Source organism: Megalobrama amblycephala, linkage group LG21 (genome assembly GCF_018812025.1).
Source record: "Megalobrama amblycephala isolate DHTTF-2021 linkage group LG21, ASM1881202v1, whole genome shotgun sequence".
In the NCBI taxonomy this organism is placed as follows: domain Eukaryota; kingdom Metazoa; phylum Chordata; class Actinopteri; order Cypriniformes; family Xenocyprididae; genus Megalobrama; species Megalobrama amblycephala.
The window spans coordinates 16,804,138-16,817,622 of record NC_063064.1 but is presented as its reverse complement, the minus strand read 5'-3'; the positions used below and the strand labels follow the sequence as shown (position 1 = coordinate 16,817,622).

The 13,485-nt window shown below is 39.1% G+C and overlaps 1 long non-coding RNA gene across 1 annotated transcript; it reads left to right on the top strand.

Moving 5' to 3' along the window:
• Positions 1–773: 773 nt before the first annotated feature.
• LOC125257093 lies at positions 774–4,840 on the top strand. The gene is made up of 3 exons (XR_007182241.1): positions 774–1,285; positions 1,664–1,795; positions 4,417–4,840. It is a non-coding gene; the product is annotated as an uncharacterized LOC125257093 (long non-coding RNA).
• The last annotated feature ends 8,645 nt before the right edge of the window (positions 4,841–13,485 follow it).

Sequence of the window (13,485 nt, the reverse complement as noted above, 5' to 3'; positions counted from 1 at the left end):
AGCTGCAGTCCGCAACTTTTTTTGGTTAAAAATTATCCAAAATCAACTTTTGAACAAGTACATAACCAGCCAGTGTTCAAAACTATCTAATTATCTTGTCTCGGATTCACAACAGTAAGCTTGTAATAATGTTTTATAATAAGAGCGACATGGCGGATTTCAGCTGGAAATTCAAGCGTGCAGCAGTTCCTCTGTGCGTCATTACGTCACGCCCGTAAACAAAAGAAGGAGTCCCGTCGAGAAGCTAGTCAATTATATCATGTGAGGAAGCTGCCGGTAGCGGCACATTTATAGCCTTTTCTCACAGCAGCTGAAATAATTAAACTAATAATTTTGATGGTGGATTGTAATCCAGAAAGGTCCAAATGACAATCATCAGTGACAACTGGAGATTCAGCCGTAGACAAAAAGCGTGGAGTGGACAGAAATTGAAATCTACAGGTAACGCTAATACACATTAAATACACAGTCACGCAGTGCTGATGTTGTTAACAATAACAATTTGAGAACAATATAACAGTAATAATAATTTACACGGTTTGGTGTGATCAGAGCTAAGTGATCGTTAGATTTAATCATCATTGGCAGCGCTATATATTGTAGGCCTGATGCTTTTTTCCTCAGTTGGTCAAAACAAAAGTGGCAGACATGTTACTTACTTGTTCAGATGATATTTTCCAGTGAAAATTCTTATATTGGTCATACTTTCAAGACGTAGAATATGTGATTCTGAAGTTCAGTATCCACACCGGTGCGGTGACTGACAGCAAACATTAGATTCATCCGCGCTGATGAGCTGTGCCGAGGAACAACGCACGTACAGATAACTGTTCCGCATATGACTGCAATCTCATGTTTCAAACAGAGATGGCGACAAAGAGGAAAAACTGCGGACAGCAGCTTAAAGTTTATCATTAATTTCTATTGTGTATGTGCATAACATGCATAAATGTGGACCCTTAAAATAAGGTATTAACATCTCCTTTGAGATCTGCCTCCCTCCCCTTCAGGTACAGTCATTTTATTTTCATCTGTTTACATTTATTGAGGTAAGAAGACAAATATAAGAAATAAGAAAATGAATGCGTATCATTTCTATCTCTTGTTTCTTGTTCCTTAACAGACCCAAAGGAAAAGGACAGTGATTCCCAAACCACAGAGAAATTAATGACTGTTGATGAGTATCAAGCACAACCTCGACAGAGACTCAGAAGAGGCTGAAAAAAAATGGAGGAAAACGAAAAATTGAGGAATGGCGACGACAAAGTAAGAAAAATGCTCAGAGGTGCGTATTAGTTATTTTACAGTTGTGGTGAATCAGCAGCCAGCTATCAAACTGTTTGGTGGTTTACTTCAGTAGTTTTTACTGTCTTTGCACTTCAATTTTTTTAGAACTGCTATTGTTTCAATATTATTATTCAACTTGCTATGTAAAGTTAAGACAAAGAATTTAATAATTATTGGTAATTAATTGCATTATCAAGTATATGACAAGAAACCTGAAAGTTATCCATCCTCTAACATCTGGCATGATGGCTTTGCAAAACGCATCATTAACATTAAATTCATCAGCTTAGATGACCATATGTACACATAGGAGGTTGGTTAATAGGTGTAAGATATTGCTTTATCATATTTTACTTTGCTATATTTTTGTTGCTAGAGCTACCAAATCTGATAAATGAAGTGAAGATGGCCCTGAAGTCTCAGTGTTCATCAGCATCAGTCAGCTCTGCCCTGGAAGATGGGAAAGGATTTGCCACAGAGTAATTACAGAGCCCTTCCAACAGAACAGGTACTAGTTTATCTATTCAAGTGCTGAAACCCTGTTGTTGTTACTATATTCAAAGTGATCCAGTTGGAGTAAGTTTAGGTTAAAGGTGATAGAGAGGATTTTTTTTGTCGACTGAGAATCCAAAGACTGTTACTGAGTTTTTGAAATGAGCGCATGCATAAGAACAGCCCCCCTCCTTCACAGCTCATTTCAAGAGAACGCCTCCCAAAACTCGTGCACGAGTATTGGAACACAAGTGTTTACCACCGGCATTCGCTGTGTTGTGTTTGTGGATTCATTATGTTGGACTCACCGCAGGTAACTCATAATCTGCAGTTGTTTCTCCTGTCTCCTGACAAAAACATTGCATGCGGCGTCTGTGGAGTGTGGAAAGTTACTGGAGCACGCAGCCGCGCTCGTCTCTCACAAGGAACGTCAGGGCAGTAATTGACAAGCCAGAGGGCCAATCCGCGCATGTCTCTCACAAGGAACGTCACGGCAGTGATTGACAAGCCAGAGGGCCAATCGTTTACGCGATGATCGCGTAAACGATTGGCTGATGTTTTTAAGGCCCTACCTTGTGCACAGATGATGTATATTAATATTATTACTTTCAGTGCACCTAATAAATAGTCTTTTATCAGTTAGTAAAGACAGTTTCAAGTAATATTGCAAAAATGTATAAAACAAAACATCCTCTTTAGCACCTTTAAAGGATTAGTTCATTTTCAAATGAAAATTAGCCCAAGCTTTACTCGCCCTCAAGCCATCCTAGGTGTATATGACTTTCTTCTTTCTGATGAACCTAATCTGAGAAATATTAATAAATATCCTGATGCATCCAAGCTTTATAATGGCAGTGAATGGGATCAATGAGTATAAGGCTGAAGAAAGTGCATCCATCCATCTAGGGCTGGACGATATGGCCAAAATTTATATCACGATATAATTCTTAATTTCGGTCGATACAATATAATTCCGATATCGATATGAACTATATAATAGCCTCAGAAAAACTGCCAAGAACGGCCACAACGGATGTCTGTACCTACAAACGTCTGAAAAATGAATTTGCCAAATCTATGAAATCTCTTCCTATAAAACTATATAATATTTTAGAAATAAAAACAGTACAAATAAATTTGTTCAGCTTTTATTTGTATTTAGCCTTCATACAAACATAAAAATAAACATAAGACTCACTCACTTTAGTAATATTAATATCTTTAACATTAAACTATAACGTAGGCTGATTTTATTATTCTTAAAGGGTCATGAAACCCCAAAACAGAGATGTAAACAGATATGTACAGGCTTTAGGCTTTGTATTGAAAACACTAAAGGTACTCAATGTTATTCATAAGTGAAAAATAGTTATTTTTGCATTTTTTAGAGCGATTTCTGTCTTCCTGTTTGAAAAGCTGAGTCGGAGCAACGTCACAAAATCTGACGTAATTGTGTACTTTCTGCCCAAGTATGGGCATGGTCGAACATGCTGACGTAGACCGTTTCGAGCGAATCTCGACATATATATTCATGATCATCACTTCTCTCGGAAGTGGATTGTTTTGCTGTAATCTACCAGCACAAATGGAAAATATGTTCACATGAGATCGCATTACAGCGGAGAATTCAAATAACACAAAAGTGCTGCTCATTCACCTCTGCCTGCTCTAGCTGCGTTCAAATACGCAAGCCGTAGGCTGTTTACCTCAGCACACCACGTGTGTTGTTTGTATTTTGCTCGCGATGCGGTCAGAACTGGAGTTTGAATACGAACACATGAAAAATACGATTGTTTTTATGATATACAGGCGGAGCGCGCATATGCTCGGTTTCAGCGCGGAGCTCCGCGATGAGTTTAATAACACTAGCCACGTGACACATAGCTCATACAGAATAAAGTATCCGTCTTTAAAGTTTTTATTTCACACATTCTCCTGCACCAAACATTAACCAGCACAGTGTAGTTATGCAGCACACATATTTTCATCAAGTTGTGGAAGCTTGTTCCGTCGCATTTGCATCAGGTGTACTCATTTTGTAAAACTTGCCGCGTTCGCGTTTGATCTTAGCGTACAACTGTTGAGCACTGGCTGGTAGCTGCATGTCTCTGTGGTGTACGTCATCACGCAAATAGCCAATCGCGTTCTGCTCTTTCTAACGTCTGCGCCTCAAGTCAGTGATGCTGTAATGTATATATCGAAATACCGGAAATGTGTTTAAAAATCATATCACCGTTATCGAAAAAAATTATATCGCGATATATATTGATATTGAATTATTGTCCAGCCCTACATCCATCCATCCATCCATCCATCCATCCATCATAAACGTGCTCCACACGGCTCCAGGAGGGTTAATAAAGGCCTTCTAAAGCGAAGTGATTCCTTTGTGCTTGAGGGTGAGTAAAGCTTGGGCTAATTTTAATTTCAAAGTGAAATAATCCTTTTAAGTTTCTTGCTCAATGCCACAATAGTGGCAATTCCTGTCAAACTCACAATTTTCTGGTTCCATTTGGAAGTCCAGATCCCCAAACATGTTGCTGTTGATTTGTCTAATTTGATATGTAGTCATGGACTGTGGGCCACTTTGCTTCCTAACAACAGCAATGTTTTGTCTTTTATTTGTTTGTCTCACAGGAGCAACGTTGCAGAAAGTGTCCTCATGTGGTGCCTGCCAGCATTGGTACAGCAATTAATGCCAAACTTTCTGAAATTAGAGGGAAGAAAACACAAAAACATCTGAAAACCTTAATGGTCTTTGATGATTGATAGCTGTGACAGTGTGTTCAAGGTATTTTGTTGTTGTTGTTGTTGGGGTGTGTGTGTGTCTGTGTTTTGCCTTCGCAAAGTTCAGTTTGATATCAAGTTGTAATTCTAAATTACTCTTGTGCAGTATAATTTGATTGTCTCTTTGTGTTGAAATAAAAGTATTTCTGATGTAAATTTGTGCAAGTAATTGACTGAAATCATATATGATTTGTATATGCAGAGATATAATATTTACTGAAATCATATAAGATAATTATATGTAGAGATATGAGGAATTTAGGTGAAAACATAAAGTTTGAAGAACAGACACACAATTAACCTAAAATCTGTATAAAATTCATATGAGCAAATGATGCAAAATTTAAATAAATCCTATATGACTTGCATATGATTCAATCAAGAATTTTAAATGATTTGTATAGGAAATTTACTGATATTCATATACATTTTCTACTAAAATCATATACTATTACATACTGTTGTCATGTAAAACTCTATATAAGAATTTTGCAGTATTCATATATGACCTAAAAATCCCATGTAAGTTTTATGTGTGATTTTTAGTATGAAAGTGGCCATAATCGGTCTGATTTTATATATGACATGTAATGAACTTATATGAAACACATAAGGTAATTCTGGCTGATTTGAGTAAGGAAGATACAGGTGCTGGTCATATAATTAGAATATCATCAAAAAGTTGATTTATTTCACTAATTCCATTCAAAAAGTGAAACTTGTATATTATATTCATTCATTACACACAGACTGATATATTTCAAATGTTTATTTCTTTTAATTTTGATGATTATAACTGACAACTAAGGAAAATCCCAAATTCAGTATGTCAGAAAATTAGAATATTACTTAAGACCAATACAAAGAAAGGATTTTTAGAAATCTTGGGCAAATGAAAAGTATGAACATTAAAGTATGAGCATGTACAGCACTCAATACTTAGTTGGGGCAGTCCTTTTGCCTGAATTACTGCAGCAATGTGGCGTGGCATGGAATCGATCAGTCTGTGGCGCTGCTCAGGTGTTATGAGAGCCCAGGTTGCTCTGATAGTGGCCTTCAGCTCTTCTGCATTGTTGGGTCTGGCATATCGCATCTTCCTCTTCACAATACCCCATAGATTTTCTATGGGGTTAAGGTCAGGCGAGTTTGCTGGCCAATTAAGAACAGGGATACCATGGTCCTTAAACCAGGTACTGGTAGCTTTGGCACTGTGTGCAGGTGCCAAGTCCTGTTGGAAAATGAAATCTGCATCTCCATAAAGTTGGTCAGCAGCAGGAAGCATAAAGTGCTCTAAAACTTCCTGGTATACGGCTGTGTTGACCTTGGACCTCAGAAAACACAGTGGACCAACACCAGCAGATGACATGGCACCCCAAACCATCACTGACTGTGGAAACTTTACACTGGACCTCAAGCAACATGGATTGTGTGCCTCTCCTCTCTTCCTCCAGACTCTGGGACCCTGATTTCCAAAGGAAATGCAAAATTTACTTTCATCAGAGAACATAACTTTGGACCACTCAGCAGCAGTCCAGTCCTTTTTGTCTTTAGACGCTTCTGACGCTGTCTGTTGTTCAAGAGTGGCTTGACACAAGGAATGCGACAGCTGAAACCCATGTCTTGCATACGTCTGTGCGTAGTGGTTCTTGAAGCACTGACTCCAGCTGCAGTCCACTCTTTGTGAATCTCCCCCACATTTTTGAATGGGTTTTGTTTCACAATCCTCTCCAGGGTGTGGTTATCCCTATTGCTTGTAAACTTTTTTTTCTACCACATCTTTTCCTTCCCTTCGCCTCTCTATTAATGTACTTGGACACAGAGCTCTGTGAACAGCCAGCCTCTTTTGCAATGACCTTTTGTGTCTTGCCCTCCTTGTGCAAGGTGGCAATGGTCGTCTTTTGGACAACTGTCAAGTCAGCAGTCTTCCCCATGATTGTGTAGCCTACAGAACTAGACTGAGAGACCATTTAAAGGCCTTTGCAGGTGTTTTGAGTTAATTAGCTGATTAGAGTGTGGCACCAGGTGTCTTCAATATTGAACCTTTTCACAGTATTCTAATTTTCTGAGATACTGAATTTGGGATTTTCCTTAGTTGTCAGTTATAATCATCAAAATTAAAAGAAATAAACATTTGAAATATATCAGTCTGTGTGTAATGAATGAATATAATATACAAGTTTTCACTTTTTGAATGGAATTAGTGAAATAAATCAACTTTTTGATGATATTCTAATTATATGACCAGCACCTGTATATGGTTGCTGTATATGAAACATACATATTTTTTTCATATGGGGTCACGGCTGGAACAGCAACACAAAGAATGGCAATGATAATATCAGGTACTGTTTATGTGATTTATTTAATGTTAAAAGTATCTAATGTGAGTTTGAATATCATTCTGTGTTCCCATCTTTTTAGCTGTAATGAAAACAACACTGGCTAATTCACCTTAGATATTGAAATAAATAAATGGGCACAAGAACGTTCAAACTGTCAACTCAGTGCGAACAAACAAGTGTATTCTATGACAAAGATCGTTTCAGACACTCCATATGTACTTTAAATAATGTTTAAATGGTGTAATATTTTTTAATTTTACTATGTACTTTCATTGTGTCTGCTGTGCTCTTGCCAACAGAGCCCGTCCACACTCTCTTCTGATTGGCTGTGGTTTTTGATGATTTTATCGCTTCTCACATGTGAGGACACGTGTGGACAGTCAAATTGCTTGTCGCTGGAATCTTATCGCATTGTGTTCGGACACGGTGTTATGCTCATGGTTGCATTTATTTGATCAAAAATACAGGAAAACATTAAAAAATATTACAATTTAAAATAACTGATTTCTTCTGTGGTATATTTTAAAATGTAATTTATTGTTGTGATGGCTGCTGAAATTCAGTTCTACCATTACTCCAGTTTTCAGTCCATCACATGATCCTTCAGAAATCATTCTAATATGCTGATTTGATGCTCAAGAAATTTTGTTCTGGAATCCATATTAAGTTCAAAAGAACAGCATTTGAAAGATTCTGGGTCAGAGTATCTCTGAAACACCAAGGAGTCTGGGTTGCTCCCAGTCAGCAGTGGTGAGAATTTACCAACAGTGGTCCGACAAGGGACAAACCACAAACCAGTACGTTGGGCGCCCAAGGCTCATATGCACAAGAGCAATGAAAACTATTCTATCTGGTCTGAGCCAACAGAAGGTCTACTTTGGCCCAAGTCACACAAAATTTTAATGATGGTTATGGGAGGAATGTGTCACAACACACAATGACAACACAACCCACAGTGCATCGCACTCTGCTGCGTATGGGGCTGTGTAGCCGCAGACCAATCAGAGTGCCTATATGACCCTTGTCCACTGTCAAAAGTGCATACAATGGTCACGCGAGCATCAGAACTGGACCTTGGAAGAAGGTCGTCTGGTTTGATGAGTCCCATTTCATTTTACATCATATGGACACCCTTGTACACATGTGCATTTTACCTGGGGAAGTGATAGCACCAGGATACACTGTGGGATGGCAACAAGCCGGTGGAGGGAGTGTGATGCTCTGGGCAATGTTCTGCTGGGAAAAATGGGTCCGCCCATTCATGTGTTTGTCAATTTGACACGTGCTACCAACTTAAACGTTGCATACCAGGGACACCCCTTCATGACAATGGTGTTCGCTGATGGCAGTGGCCTCTTTCGGCAGGATAATGCACCCTCCCACACTGCACACACTGTTCAGGAATGGTGTGAGGAACGTGATGAGGAGTTCAAGGTGTTGCCCTGGCCTCCAGATTCCCCAGATCTCAATCCAGTTGAGCATCTGTGGGATGTGTTGGACCAACAAGTTTGACCCATGGCGGCTCCATATCGCAGCCTTCAGAATTTGAAGGATCTGAAGCTAATGTCTTGGTACCAGACACCACAGGATGCAGAGGACCAACATCATATAGGCAGGTGGTCATAATGTTTTGGCTCATCGGTGTATAAATATCAGCATAAATACTTATTTTGTGCTCACTGGAAAATTGAATAAATTCTTTAAAAAAAAATACTAGAGCTTTAGATAATCCCTCTCTAAACTGTGTGCTAATTGGTCAGTTGTGTACTAACCTTAATTGGCAATCAATCTATTCTCTAAAGCTATAAAGATGTGCTGACCCAATAATATTCAAAAAAGGATTATGATTTAATCCAATAATCAGGCACCACCGCTGCCAAAGGACCATGTCTGATTGTGACTTGTTTATTTTTCCATAATTATGTAATAATAATAAAAAACAAATATGGTTCTTTGTCAGGAGTACTTGCTAGTTACTTAAATGCTGAAAAGCTGAATGGATGGATGGATAGATGTACTGTAATCATAAAGCAATCTTCAAACATCTAAACCAGGTCATCTGCTGTACATTCTTTGTCCAACTGTAGATCTGAGGATGTTTGAACCACCTGGCTATACCGTGAACTCTTTCCTTGTGTCAATGTCAATGTCTGTTGTTCCTCAGGCAACAAGAGCCAGTATACTGACTTCTGTTGCGCATTCTGTGTCTCTAATGACTTTCTCCTTCATTAGCCTGATTCATTCAGGATGGCAGTGCCCCCGCCCCCACCAACACCGATCCTGGAGGCTAGAAAGCACTGAGGCCGAGAACTAGCATGTCGACGAGGATCTGAGAGGACATGTTGCCATGGCAACACTAGGGGAGCGTTCCTTTTTCAAATGAGAGAATGAGTTATCTCCATTTCCCCTTCGTTTCCCTTCGGCAGTGCTTTTTCTTTCTTTTCCCCCCGTCTCTCTCTCTGCCGACTTTAAGCACTTTGTGTTCTAGACACAGCTAATTGCATTTTGTCCCTTCACTGGAAGTTCTTGAAATAGATTTCTGCTCTTCATAATTGCACATTTCTTGATTGTGACTCTAAAGAATGTTTAAATCATCAATTTGAGTCATAAATCAACAAGTGTCCGGTTTCTACTCCCAAAGCTTTAATGGCCCTTTTAATAATGCTGTAAGATTCAGTCTCTCTCATATCATTGTCTTTGATCAGTCCAGTTGCATAGTACATTTGCATCTAATATACAGCTTCTCTGGGCCATGTACTTTGTTTCTGGCAAGTTGTCATGGTTTTGCACTCTGGTTTTAATTGAATCCCTGATCATATTTCAAAGAAAACCCCTTGTGGGACAGGGTATTGCAGAGAAAATTGGATCTTTATCTTTGTTTTTGTGAGGTGAGAGGAATTCATTTATAAGGCCTGCTGTAGCCTCGTTGAGTTGACAGGGTCAAAACATTTGCCGTGACCTGAGCGGAGAAAACGAGTGGGGATTGAAGACCCAGTGTCATTGTTCTAAAACTTGTCATTTGGTCTCCCAGCAGTTGACTTACCTGGGGTTTTTCACTGACCGAAAATGCTTTCTTGGACCTCTCTCACAAACAGTCACTTTGACTCTAATTTGACACATAATGGATCGTTTACTTCCAAACTGACAGTCTGTCCAGTGAGAATCTACACAGGAGCATATCCTACAGCTATAGTGTCACTTTAGGCAGAGCATCCCATCACCTTTCCAGCCTCACAGGTTCAAACTCTCAAGCTTTGAGGAATTAGGACTAGTCATCATTCTATAGCTGTCAAAGAAGTTACATTTGAGGGGAAAGTGATGAGACACCTTTGAAGAAAGCTACCTATCTAACTTTTGACTGAAATAGCAAAGAGAGAGTAGAAAAGAAGGCAGGCAACAGGAGATGCTGGCAGACTGCACCGCAGGAAGCCTGAATGGGGAAAGATCTGAGGCTCTGCCATCTTTTCAGGTAACATGATACCACTATACTTCATTCCCATTATCCCATAGGCTCAGAGCACTTTCACTCCAAAGGAAATGGGGAGGGGGGGGCGAAGGGATCTAATGTGAAGCCAACATCCTCGGCGGACCATTACTGGAAGCTTTTACCCAACAACATTTCTTAAGAGTATGTAAAAACGGTAACTATGACTGAAATATGATTCATCTTTGCGTCGTGTCACGTGGGAATGTCTGCTGCTGCTATAGACTCCCAAATGCATTTATTGGAGATGAAGGAGCTTTGTTCATCCTAAACCAGTCGTGATGTTTTCTAGTTTACAAGCTGGCCTACCTTCTATAGTGCATGTGAGCGGTTCTCTAAGACGTGACTTTGGTTCCATTTACATCTGGGATTGTTGTCCACAGTCAGGTAAACAGAGCGACCGCTTAATCCGTTTCTGATATGATTTCAGGCAGATGAAGGCTAACACTCTCAGTCAGCCAGAGATGAGACTATGTTTTTGGAAAAGCAACTAGATGTATCTGCCAACCTTGTTTTACAACAAGGAAGAGATTCCTCATGAATTATTTGTTTTCTTGACAGAGATGACAAGCAGACAACACATGTAGCTGCATTTATAAGCTAGAAAGTATCCTTTTAGAAATGCATACTTCAAAGCTATTGCACCTTTATTATTTACTTTTTTTATATGTATTATTTGTTTTAGTTTTATTATTACTCATTGCTGATTAGTTTTATTATTACTCATTGCAACTTTAAAGATTGTATACATTGTAGATTATAAAGATCCCTTTTAGCTTGTGTATTAATTTAGCTTATACTTTAAACTTGGTATTGTTGGCTCTTATGACTAATTGCTTGTGATGTTCCTCCTTTTTAAGTTGCTTTGGATAAAAGCATATTCTAAATGAATAAATGTACTTTATTATTATTATTTTTGTTTGCTAAGGCAGAATAGGGATTTGACCAAACGCCTTACCCTACTTTATCATATTTCAGCGTGTAATTGCTGTTATGCTGTAATTGCTGAAATGTTATGCACATGAATGATACCTCAAAACATTCAGGTTGAAGTGTGCTATTTCTCTTCTAAGCATTTGAAATGTATAGCCAGCAGACAATAAAACAGGGAAAACATTGCAAAATTGCTTAGACTAGAAGGAGGGACCCAAGCCATATTTACACAAAGACCTTACCAGCCTTTTTTACAGCCTTTTTTAACTGTTTTACAGTTATTTACAGTTATTTTAAGGGTTAACAGTGTAGGTATTTTGATTTTGCCCAATAAGCAACCAACTAGAACACCTCTAGCAATCATGCACTATACCCAAGCATTATGGCGACAGATTTTGCATGGACAAACACCACTTAGGCCTAAGTTTTCTTCTACACTTTTGTTATTTACTTGTTTTCTTCCCTTTACCATAAAAAGTGATTTTCAGAAAAGGAAAAATATGAGAAAAGTAGCATGGAAAATGTTTTCGTAAAAAGGGCGAAAAGGACACAATGTCTCTGTAATGCCTCGTTTAAGCTTGGAAAGTCTCAGAGCACAACAAACAATAGCAATCAAACACCGTGGGCTACAAAAGTGTCTGAAAGAGGGTCCAGTGCTGTGCTGGAAGAAACGAAAAAGAAACAAGCAACAAAACAGCTCATCAGGGAATGTTAGCAGACTGATAGATGAGTGTACCATTGCTTAATTGTGTTCCTGTTAGGAGAAGCCCAGATGTGCATTTGAGATGTAGTCAAAGGTTTGATGAGAGTGGCTAGGTGCCAGAGGAGTTGATATCCAACACAGCACAGAGAACCAATCCAATTAGGGTGAAATTAGAGAGAAGATATGTTGAGTTTCAATCCTCCCCTGTGTCTTTCTCCGCAGTGAAAGTGCAAGAAAGATCAGCTTCCTCAGTTGCTACACACAGGGTTTAACTTCTAACTAATCTTCTCTGATTTAAAATCTAGATACAGCAGATGCTTTTGCCTTTGTTTGGGAGAAGTTTACATAGAGGACGAAAAATAACCAAGACTTTTAACCTATCTGTGAACCCTGTCAATCATGTTGGAAGTGCGCTGAACCCTCACCTGGGGCAGCATCCGTGTGCTGTGTTTCTGACCTTGATGCTGTGAGTGGCAGTCAAATCTGTCAGCAGCTGTCACTGCAGGGGACTACATTCCCAAACTGTGAGGTAATAGGGAGGACAGAGATTATTGCTGGCCAGCACTAGTTAGGGACAGAAGAGGACTTTTGGCTGAGAAGTTGTTGTTGTTAAGCCTTCAGGGTTCCATTTGAAATCGTTAAAGCTTGAATTTGGATGAAGCTGACTCTATATGTGTCCTACAGGGGGATGCCAGAGGAGAAAAATACCAGACCTCTATCCATTTGCCCATCTGTGCTTTAGTGACCTCCATGTGGTCAAGCTGACACTGCCAGCCTGTGGAAAAAAAAGGGCTAGGATAGGATCCACACACCTGTTTGAATGCAATGCTGACTTGTGGCAAATATAGGTAATTCAGTTCAGTGCATGGCATCATTTACTCAGTCATGTTATTTTTCCCTTTCGTAGGGCACCAGTGATATTTAAGCAGAATGTCCAGGCTGCTCATTTCCATAAAACAAATGTGACTGTCAACCATGAGCATCACAATTAAAAAAGAATACATGATACGGCTCTGGGGGGGTTAATAAAGGCCATCTGAAGCGAAACGATGCATTTGTGTAAAAAAAAAAAAATCCATATTTAACAAGTTATGAAGTACCTAGCTTCAGAAGGCCAGTTGCCAGTTGATGCCAGTTTACACTTTCTTTGTAACTTGAATATGGAAGGCGTAGGACGTAACTGCGAGAGATTTACACTGGTCTGGCGGAAGCTAAATATTTTACTTCATAACTTTGCTTCAGAAGGCCCCCCCCCCCCCCCCCCCATACATTATGTCCCTTTTCTGCAACCTAAAAAGAAGCACACAAACATTACTGTAGCTTACATACACAATGAGTTTTTTTTTATTTCCTCCGAGACTATTGTTCTTCATTTCATGCCAAATATTAGCTAATGTGTTATTTACAATTCAGAAGAAATGACCCTGGGATATTGTTCTGTATTCATAAACACCAAA